The sequence below is a fragment of the Vitis riparia genome, unplaced genomic scaffold (genome assembly GCF_004353265.1).
Source record: "Vitis riparia cultivar Riparia Gloire de Montpellier isolate 1030 unplaced genomic scaffold, EGFV_Vit.rip_1.0 scaffold380_pilon_pilon, whole genome shotgun sequence".
NCBI classification, from domain to species: Eukaryota; Viridiplantae; Streptophyta; class Magnoliopsida; order Vitales; family Vitaceae; genus Vitis; species Vitis riparia.
In genome coordinates this window covers 191636-200972 of record NW_023269672.1, presented here as the reverse complement: position 1 = coordinate 200972, position 9337 = coordinate 191636, and the positions used below count along the sequence as shown (strand labels likewise).

Genomic DNA, 9337 nt, shown 5'->3' with positions numbered 1-9337 from the left:
AGTTGTGCTTGGGTGCATCGTTAAGGTTCCCAAATGTAGAGACAATGTGGTACAGTCAAGTAGTACCTAAGGGAAATTAAGGTAGTACCTAAAGTTTATTACGATAGTACCTAAGGTTCAGTCAGGCAGTGCTTACATCTAAGGTGAACAAACTCACAAAAATTGCAAAACATGATGCCTACGCATGTTGCAAAGGTTCACAAAGGTTACAAGCCAAGGTGTGCTAAGGTATAAGACCATAAATAGCCTCATGACTTCACATAGAGCATGTAGGATGTGTTTGACATATGGGAATTGGATTGGAAATGGAGCTGAATCATAATATAATATAGAAGAGATAAGTCAAAATTTTAGTAGGGGTTAGAGTAGGTTCCCATCAAAATGAATACATCATTCATATTCTCATATTATAAAACAATCTAAACAAATTAATGAAATGAAAATGCCATTGCTATCCATTTCTCATTCTCTGTTCTACCTTTACAAACATTACTTTATAGTGTTACTCAAGCATTATTGGATTCATATTTCACGACATTCATGCCACAATAAAAACAATAGAGTATCATATTTTCTTCATTTTATTTAACAATAACCATTGTAACACATCATGGAAGTTACCTTTGGTGCAACATTCACATTTCCAAATACACCAATGTTGAAATAATAAACAAGACAGGGTTCCAGCTTGCAAGCATGTGGTCTAAAATCCACCTACGCGTAAAGCTATCACCTCACCACTGCACACATGTTTCGAAGTCCAACAACCACTCCACAATCGCTGATGTGCTCCATTAAAAACAAACAAACAAACAAACAAAACAACACTAAATACAAATTAATTACCTTAAGATTTTGGTGAGAGTTAGGCCAAAATGCAACTCAATCAGACGAAGATGAGATTTCTTCTTCAGGAAGCCAATATTTCACACTTGCTGTTTTCGTTCGGGTTCACTCAGTTGAACCAAAATTTGAATCACACTGTTGCTTCCTCAAACCCTCTTTTTAACTGGACGTTGTTACCATGACGTGTTTCATTTGCTTCTTTAGAAATTGCACAACAAAGAAAAATGTAGATTCAGGTTTTCAATTGAAAGTTTCTTCTAAAAAATGTGCCACATTTTGCAAATTTAAACACGGTTTTCGATTCATGGTTTCTTCACTGAAATGTGTGAAATTTTGCAAATTTAAACACGGCCTCCTCTCCAGTTGGCTGCGGACATGAAAATTAAGGAGAGAAATGTTCCCAAAACTTTGAGAGGACGAAAGAAAGGGAAATTTCAGTCTCGGTATTAGTTGGCTACTCCAGACGTTTAGAGACAAATAGGTTCGACTAATCGGGATGTTAAGAGAAAAACAGAGAAGTCTGAGAATCGAGGAAGATGGGTATCAGTTGGGTTTGTTGGACGTGAAGGTTTTAGCCGATTTAGATTTCAGAAGAAAGTTAGATGTTCATTCTAGTTTCGGCTCCAAGTTTTTTTTTAGCTAAAATGAGAGAGAGAGAAGGGGACAACCAAATGTTTAGATTTGGAAGAGGCAAATTAGGGATGGAGAACTATCAGATTTGAGAATTTTTTCTAGTTCAAACGAAGATTTGTTTTTTTTTTTTTTTTGAAATTATCAATTTACACAATTTTTTTTTTTTAAGTATGATGTGGAGGCTATTTCGTTGTTGATGTAGAAGACATCGAGGGCAATTTGGGCAGATAAAATTAACTTAGCATAGAGTGTACAAATCTCATATTATTTAACCCATTAATGATTGCTTTCCATATTTCATAAACTTGGGGTTTGAATATCATTTTTTTTTTTTGTAGAAATATTGCCGAAAATTTGGAGAAATATTAGCTATTTTTTGCCATGACATATTACCTGTGTATAGTCTCATATTATTGTGATTTTTTTGGTGATATTTACCGAAATTTTTATTTTATTTTATATATTACCATGATTTATCATGTTGAAACCTTTCTACACCGATAAATCGGTGAAATATCGCCACATTTTCGTCCCTGCTGCCACCAACCACTAAGATTCCGGGACGTGGCGGCGCCACCCCTTCACCTGCACCGAAAAGAACTCAAATTACCTGAACACCCTTCACAAAGTCACAAATGCAAAACCCAATTTGGGCGAGTAACCCACTCGAGTCGCCCTTTTTGGGTCATCCTTGCTCGAAACTCGTCATTCAGTCTACCAGGAGGCTTACCAGAAGAAGAAGAAAGGGAGGAGAGAGAGGGAGAGAGTGGGCGGTCAGGGCAATGCCTTGTTCTTCTAAAAATACGTCGTCTTCTTCTAGAGATGACAATGGTGCCCTTCGTGCTTTCAAGCTGAGTGAGTCCACGTTTTTGGCTTCTCTTATTCCTAAGAAGGGGATTGCTGCTGATCGATTCGTCGAGGCGGATTCTAAGTACGATGCCCGTGAGGTTGTTGTCGCTATTTTTGGTAATTTGAAAATTTCTATGGGGGTTTTTGGGTCTGTTTGGGTGATGAGAAAGTGATGGGAAATGGGAAAAAATTTCTGGGTTTATTTATTGGTTTATGAGAAGTGGGCAAAGGACACTAAGTGGGATATGGGTGTTAGTCATTTTTTCTTTTTGGGGGTCTGTTTCTGTTTGGGTCCTGAGAAAGTGGTGGAAAATGAAAGATAACTTTTTTTTTTTTTTGGGGTTTTATGTTGTTTTGGTTAAGATATCAGACGTGAACCTTCAGCTTTTTCCATGGTGTCTTGAAAGTGTTGTTCATGCTAAAACTTAGGAGTCGAATGTTGGAAATGCTTATCTCTTGAGCTGTGCTGGGTTGTATTTCTGATCTTAGAGTGTTGTTTTTACCCAGATTCTGGTGTGTTACAAGTTACCTCAGGTGGGAAACCGAAGATCTTTGATGTTCTTGATTCGTATTATAAAACTACTTGTTAGTCAAGGTACTCTTACAGCAATATTTACAGAGTACTTTTTCTTTTTTCAGCCTTGGCAGTGGAGATATTGATACCTCAACTGTGGTGAAGGCCGATTCAAACGGTTGTCTTGGTGGAGCATCAGGTTTGTGTCTTAAAGCATTGACCTGTATCGTACTTTTGAGCATGAAAATAAGCCCGATCACGATATTTTCAAATGTACACATTAATAAAAGTGTTGATTCTAATGAAATTAATATTATTTTGAATTATTATGCATTAAAAAGATTATTATTTTTGTATGTTCCTCACACTCACATTCTGTGCTTTTATCCTAAATTTGTAATAGGGGCATCTCTGGTTGTAAATTCTTCATGGAAGAGTGGCATGTGGGTTATAAAGTCGTATACGAGCTTTGTACAGACACGTTGACTTCTGGTTTGAAGGTTTGATTTTAATCATGAACTCATGACTTATTGATTTGATACTTAAGACTGGGATCACCTAAGTTCTAACTTCTCATCTCTTCCCCTTATTTATTTTGTTACAGAAAGAAGGAAAAAGTGGAACAAAAAGCATAGGAAGCAATAGCTGAGGCTGTAAAGCATCTTGATGAATTTGGCCAGGTTTTGGATAATTCTGTTGCTTAATTTCTTACATGTTGCATTTTTTTCCAAATCACCTATTCCGTATTGCACTTAACTTCTGTTGTTAATTTGTCCGTGACTCTGCATAATAGACCTGCAAATTATTGACTTTAAAAACATCATTCAATTCTTGATGCACTATTATTGTTTTCACTCCCCCTTATTGTAAGTTGATGTTTTATGATACTTTATTGATGTCCGGGCATTTTACTTTTTGTCTCTTTGTATTCATGTTCATCTGGAGAAATTCAGTATGCTAACTGCATAAAATGGTTAAAGATTGTGGATAAGGTCAAAAGTTTCCATCTGTTAATAAAAGTTTATAAATAGTTTATTTACAAGCTCAAGCGGTCCTCAAGGCATCTATGTAATATATTGCTGACGCATTCTTGTTTCAGTATTACACTTGCATTTCCTGCATCATGCCCATCACCAGCTATTATATGACTTGTTGTAAATTGCCTGGTCCAGAAACACATTAAGAAGGGCTTGTGAAGACCTCCAAAACAGGGTTGACTTACTCCAGAAATAGGTGGAAGTGAGTTTGGAGTGTTTTGGATTACTTTTCTCTTCTAGTCCACTTGACTATTTTATTGCTTCAATTGTAAGTAACCATGTTTATATATTTTAGAGCTATGATGACAAGGGACCTATTATAGATGCTGTTGTTTGGAATGGAGAACCATGGACGGCCACTCTTGATAGGCAGAGTCTTGAGGATGACCCAGGGTGTGGGAAATTTGCTGATTTTGTAACCGAAACTAATTATAGGTATGTTTGATCCACCAGTAACAAAATTGTGTGCTGGAATATCTTTTATATTTTTCTTATAGTTTTAAATGGTGATAATATGTGTTTGAAAGAAGCTGAAACATCCTTTCTATATAGGAGTTCTAATTTTGATGCAGTTTTTCGGGCTTAAGGTGGATTACTGTTGTATGAATTATGAAAACTGTTGTTGAGTTACTTTCCAATGAAGCATCTGAATTTGCTCCCTCTGATTTATTTTGGGGAAAAGAAAGGGGCTTGACTGTGCTTTTTGGGCTTACATAAAATCAATTGGCAGCATTTGAAAGCTCAACTTGATTTTGATATTGCATGGTGTTTTGAAGATTCTGTTCATTGTTAGTCCAGCCCCAGATCCTGGAGATGGAACTTGCACTTGGAAACAACCTTTTATGTTGTTTGTGATAGGCATTTCACTTGTCTGAGGCATGACTTGCCTTCTAATTTCGCATAAGCTTCTAATGTAAACAGCTTAGGAAAGGCCTTGTCTGAACAATAGTCATGCAGAGAGATGTGAAGCTCAAACACAAATATGCCCAGAAATGAGAATTTATGTTGATGTTTCAAATCTTTGTTCTGGCTACTTTGCTCAATCCTCTGATTTTAAGAATGTATTCTGATTACCACTGACTTGTTATTGTTATTATTATTATTATTCCTTTTTTCTTCCTTCATATTTATTCTTCTTTTCTTTTATCTCGCATCTGGGCTGGAGTTGGAGATGAAGAAGGTGTTTTTTTTTGTCTCCAACAACTTTAATGTTATGTACGCTGACTTTTCAGGATTGAAAGAAAGTTTGGCATGTTTGGCAAACCAGATGCTTGCACATGTGTCGTTAATGTATATGATCAAGGCAGTATCTTGAGTATAGTGACAGATAGCTCCCCCCATCACCATTCGAAAATAACATGCTGTCTTCCTGCATTTCCTTTACAGTAAACAAATTTACCTTTTGAAATATGCCATTGTTGTACAGGAGCCAATGTTGAATGAAGTTGCACCTGGAGCACAGACAATATCTTGTAAAATTGGAGACTCGTTGCCTAGATTCAACAGAAACAGGAACAGGCTTGACCAGATCATTAATAGCTGCTGTCGAGGTTAGTTTGATAGTTTCTTTGTTCTTGTAGTATATCAGCATAGTTTTCTCTATCAATGATGGTGGTGAATTGATTCTGTAGAAATAACCCATGTAACCTTTTCTCTTGTGGAGGAAATCAAGGACTGTACATTGTGTGTCTTCCTATTTATAGGGACGTTCTTTTCTAGTTAATACTTTCACCATACTCTGCCTGCTCTTTGTCCTTATACTTTGTCTCTTGCTTAGCTAAGTTATGTTTTCAACATTTAAGGCATTGGCTATGTGACATATATAAATATTTTATTGATTAACTTCCATTCTAGAATTAATTTGCTGTGGAATTAATTTTGATGATGATTAATGTGCATTTTATTTGCAGCATAAGTGTGATCTCGTCAACATGAGTTATGGAGAACCTACAATGATGCTTGAATATGGATGATTTGTTGACCTTGTTAATGAAGCATGAATTTCAAAACTTGATATTTGATTGTTGGCATGACAATTAATTTACAAATTCTTCTCTTATTAATCTTTTACACTCTCTCCATTAAGCATTGACCGCTGTGGGCTCACCTGGTGGTACCACTTCACTTATTGTTGGTGTCGGTGCGTATGTACTTTCTCCTGCTATGGCTGCTGGAGCTCGTTGTGTAGTTGAACCTCCATCTGAAGGCCTCGAGTATTCATGGTATACAATCTTCCCTTAAGAAAGTTTTTGTGTTTCAGCAAGTTGCTGGCAGTAAATTATTCATTTGAATCTTAAAGCATAGCTGAACGAAATGGGGTGCAGGTCTAGCCATGAACCAACAGTTGATGGTGATCTTTGGGTGTGCATAAGCCCTCCACGAAAATTTGATTTTGCAAGTGCATTATGCATTACCATATGATATCTTTGTGCTTATGAAAGTAATATTTAGATGTGAATGCCATTTAGAAGCTGCACTTAGCATACTGATTATGTAGTTATGCAGATGGTCCTCATTGTTTGAGGAAACAGGTTTTTCTTGTTGCTTATTAGTATTGAGCCCCATAAAGACTAAAGAGAAAAGTTCATGAGAATAAAATAATTTATATGATGTTGGCATGAGTATTTATATTTGTATCCAGCTAAACACTCTACCTTACACATCCACCCTAAAACATCAATCCTATTAACACATTCACTTAAAAATTTTTAATATATCTAAAATAATTTCCTCGTTATTCTCTTCCACACCTACATTCTTCTTCCTTCTATCTTCTTCTTTCAATTTTTTCTCAACAACAAAGCCTAACACCTTTTTCTTTTAATCAAATCTTGTTTTCTAAACAAGAAAGTATTTGAGATAAGTCTAAAGCTAATTTTAACATTTTTTATACATTTTTTTTAATCCATTCACTAATATGACATTTGTATGACATGAATATATTTATAGAACTTATGATTTATATAATTTTGGCAAAAATTTGTTGTAAAAATAGATGAAAAGTAATTAAAAATTATTTAGAAACGTTTTAGATGAGAAATTTTTTGAAAAAGTGGAAGGGAAATGAACAAGAAAAATATGTGGTGTCTGAAAGTCGAAAGTATGTTTGAAAATATAGTTTAGTGTATCCTTTACAATGTTTGGAAGTATCAAAATTGTTGAGAGGTTGGTTTGGATGTGTTCACCAATGAGTCAAAGTCCTTGCATTTTGGATGATAGTTAAAATTTTCAGGTAAATTAATTAAGGACATTTCAAAGTTTGGTAAACCATATTATTCATAGTCTCTTTCATGTATCACATCAATTCAATTTCATAGAAATATCAAAATTGTTGAAAGGTTTGTTTGGATGTGTTCACCAATGAGTCAAAGTCCTTGCATTTTGGATGATAGTTAAGACTTTCAGGTAAACTAATATTATTTATAGTCTCTTTCATGTATCACATCAATTCAAGTTCATATAAATATGAAAATTGTTGAGATTTTTAGGTAAACTAATTAGCGACATTTCAAAGTTTGGTAAACCATATTATTCATAGTCTCTTTCATGTATCACATCAATTCAAGTTCATAGAAATATGAAAATTGTTGAGAGGTTTGTTTGAATGTGTTCACCAATGAGTCAAAGTCCTTGCATTTTGGATGATGGTTAAGATTTTTAGGTAAACTAATTAGTGACATTTCAAAGGTTGATAAACTATATTATTCATAGTCTCTTTCATGTATCACATCAATTCAAGTTTATATAAATATGAAAATTGTTGAGATTTTTAGGTAAACTAATTAGCGACATTTCAAAGTTTGGTAAACCATATTATTCATAGTCTCTTTCATGTATCACATCAATTCAAGTTCATAGAAATATGAAAATTGTTGAGACAGAGTCTTTGCATTTTGAATGATAGTTAAGACTTTCAGGTAAGCTAATTAGCGACATTTCAAAGTAAGATGGAGAATATATATATATATATATATATATATATATATATATATATATATATATATATATATATACACTTATTCTACTTTAATTCAAACTAATAATAGACTTCACTATAATTCAAACTCTTATCTCCTACTCTAATTCAAACTAATTGTAGACTTCTAAAAACTCTATATTCTACTCTAATTCAAACTAGCTAATAATAAATAGACAAATACTAATATTTAAATCAAGGATAAACAATATTCCTAGATTCTGAACACTTTAGCAAGGCAACTAACTTTGAGGGTTCATTTCATATTTTACATAAGGCTTAGTCAAGGACTCTGACTCATTAGTGAACACATCCAAACAAACCTCTCAACAATTTTGATATTTCTATGAAATTGAATTGATGTGATACATGAAAGAGATTGAATAATATGGTTTACCAAACTTTGAAATGTCGCTAATTAGTTTACCTGAAAATTATAACTATCATCCAAAATGTAAGGACTTTGACTCATTGGTGAACACATCCAAACAAACCTCTCAACAATTTTCATATTTCTATGAACTTGAATTGATGTGGTACATGAAAGAGACTATGAACAATATGGTTTACCAAGCTTTGAAATGTCGCTAATTAGTTTACCTGAAAGTCTTAACTATTATCCAAAATGCAAGGACTTTGACTCGTTGGTGAACACATCCAAACAAACCTATCAACGATTTTGATATTTCTATGAACTTGAATTGGTGTGATACATGAAAGAGACTATGAATAATATGATTTACCAAACTTTGAAATGTCGCTAATTAGTTTACCTAAAAGTTTTAACTATCATTCAAAGGTAAGTTTATTGATTAACTTCCATTCTAGAATTAATTTGTTGTAGAATTAATTTTGATGATGATTAATGTGCATTTTATTTGCAGCATAAGTGTGATCTCATCAACATGAGTTATGGAGAACCTACAATGATGCTTGAATATGGACGATTTGTTTGCCTTGTTAACGAAGTATGGATTTCAAAACTCTATTAGTCCACCATTTTTTTTTTTTTTAATTATTAACTCTTTATATGATAATTTTGGAGTATAATTGAAGTATATTTAGAAAATCTTTTAAAGTAGAATACAACAAAAACTTGATCATTTACACACTCAAATTAACTAACGAATTATTAAGAAGTCAAGTTTTTTTTTTTTTTTTTAACAATTTCATTATATATATATATTTAACATTTATTTGTTTTAATCATTTTTTGGGAACAATCCATTTATGTTGATATTTTAATTGATTAATTTATCATTTATATAGCATTTGAAAATAATATAAAATATTTTGGTTATGAGTTAAGGTTAAATTTGTAAAAGATAAATTTTTACTTAAATTTGCAATAATATTAAATATTATGTTTTTCTAGTCACATTCATGGTGCTGTTGTAAAATAAATGGTTTCAAATCACAACTTTTTTTAAATAAAAAATTATCAATCAACAAATATTTAGCTCTTATGTTCAAAGATTTTAA

The 9337-nt window shown here is 33.2% G+C and overlaps 1 long non-coding RNA gene across 14 annotated transcripts; it reads left to right on the top strand.

The window, feature by feature from the left end:
- The first annotated feature begins 2013 nt into the window (after positions 1-2013).
- On the top strand, positions 2014-8994 carry LOC117909791. Of its 14 annotated transcripts, none has more exons than XR_004650450.1 (9): positions 2014-2426; positions 2692-2862; positions 2968-3041; positions 3246-3342; positions 3447-3522; positions 4015-4081; positions 4175-4314; positions 5112-5429; positions 5790-6503. It is a non-coding gene; the product is annotated as an uncharacterized LOC117909791 (long non-coding RNA). The 14 variants fall into 14 exon arrangements; XR_004650448.1 differs by having other exon boundaries at positions 2014-2445; XR_004650451.1 differs by adding an exon at positions 8740-8994 and having other exon boundaries at positions 2015-2862; positions 5790-6101.
- The last annotated feature ends 343 nt before the right edge of the window (positions 8995-9337 follow it).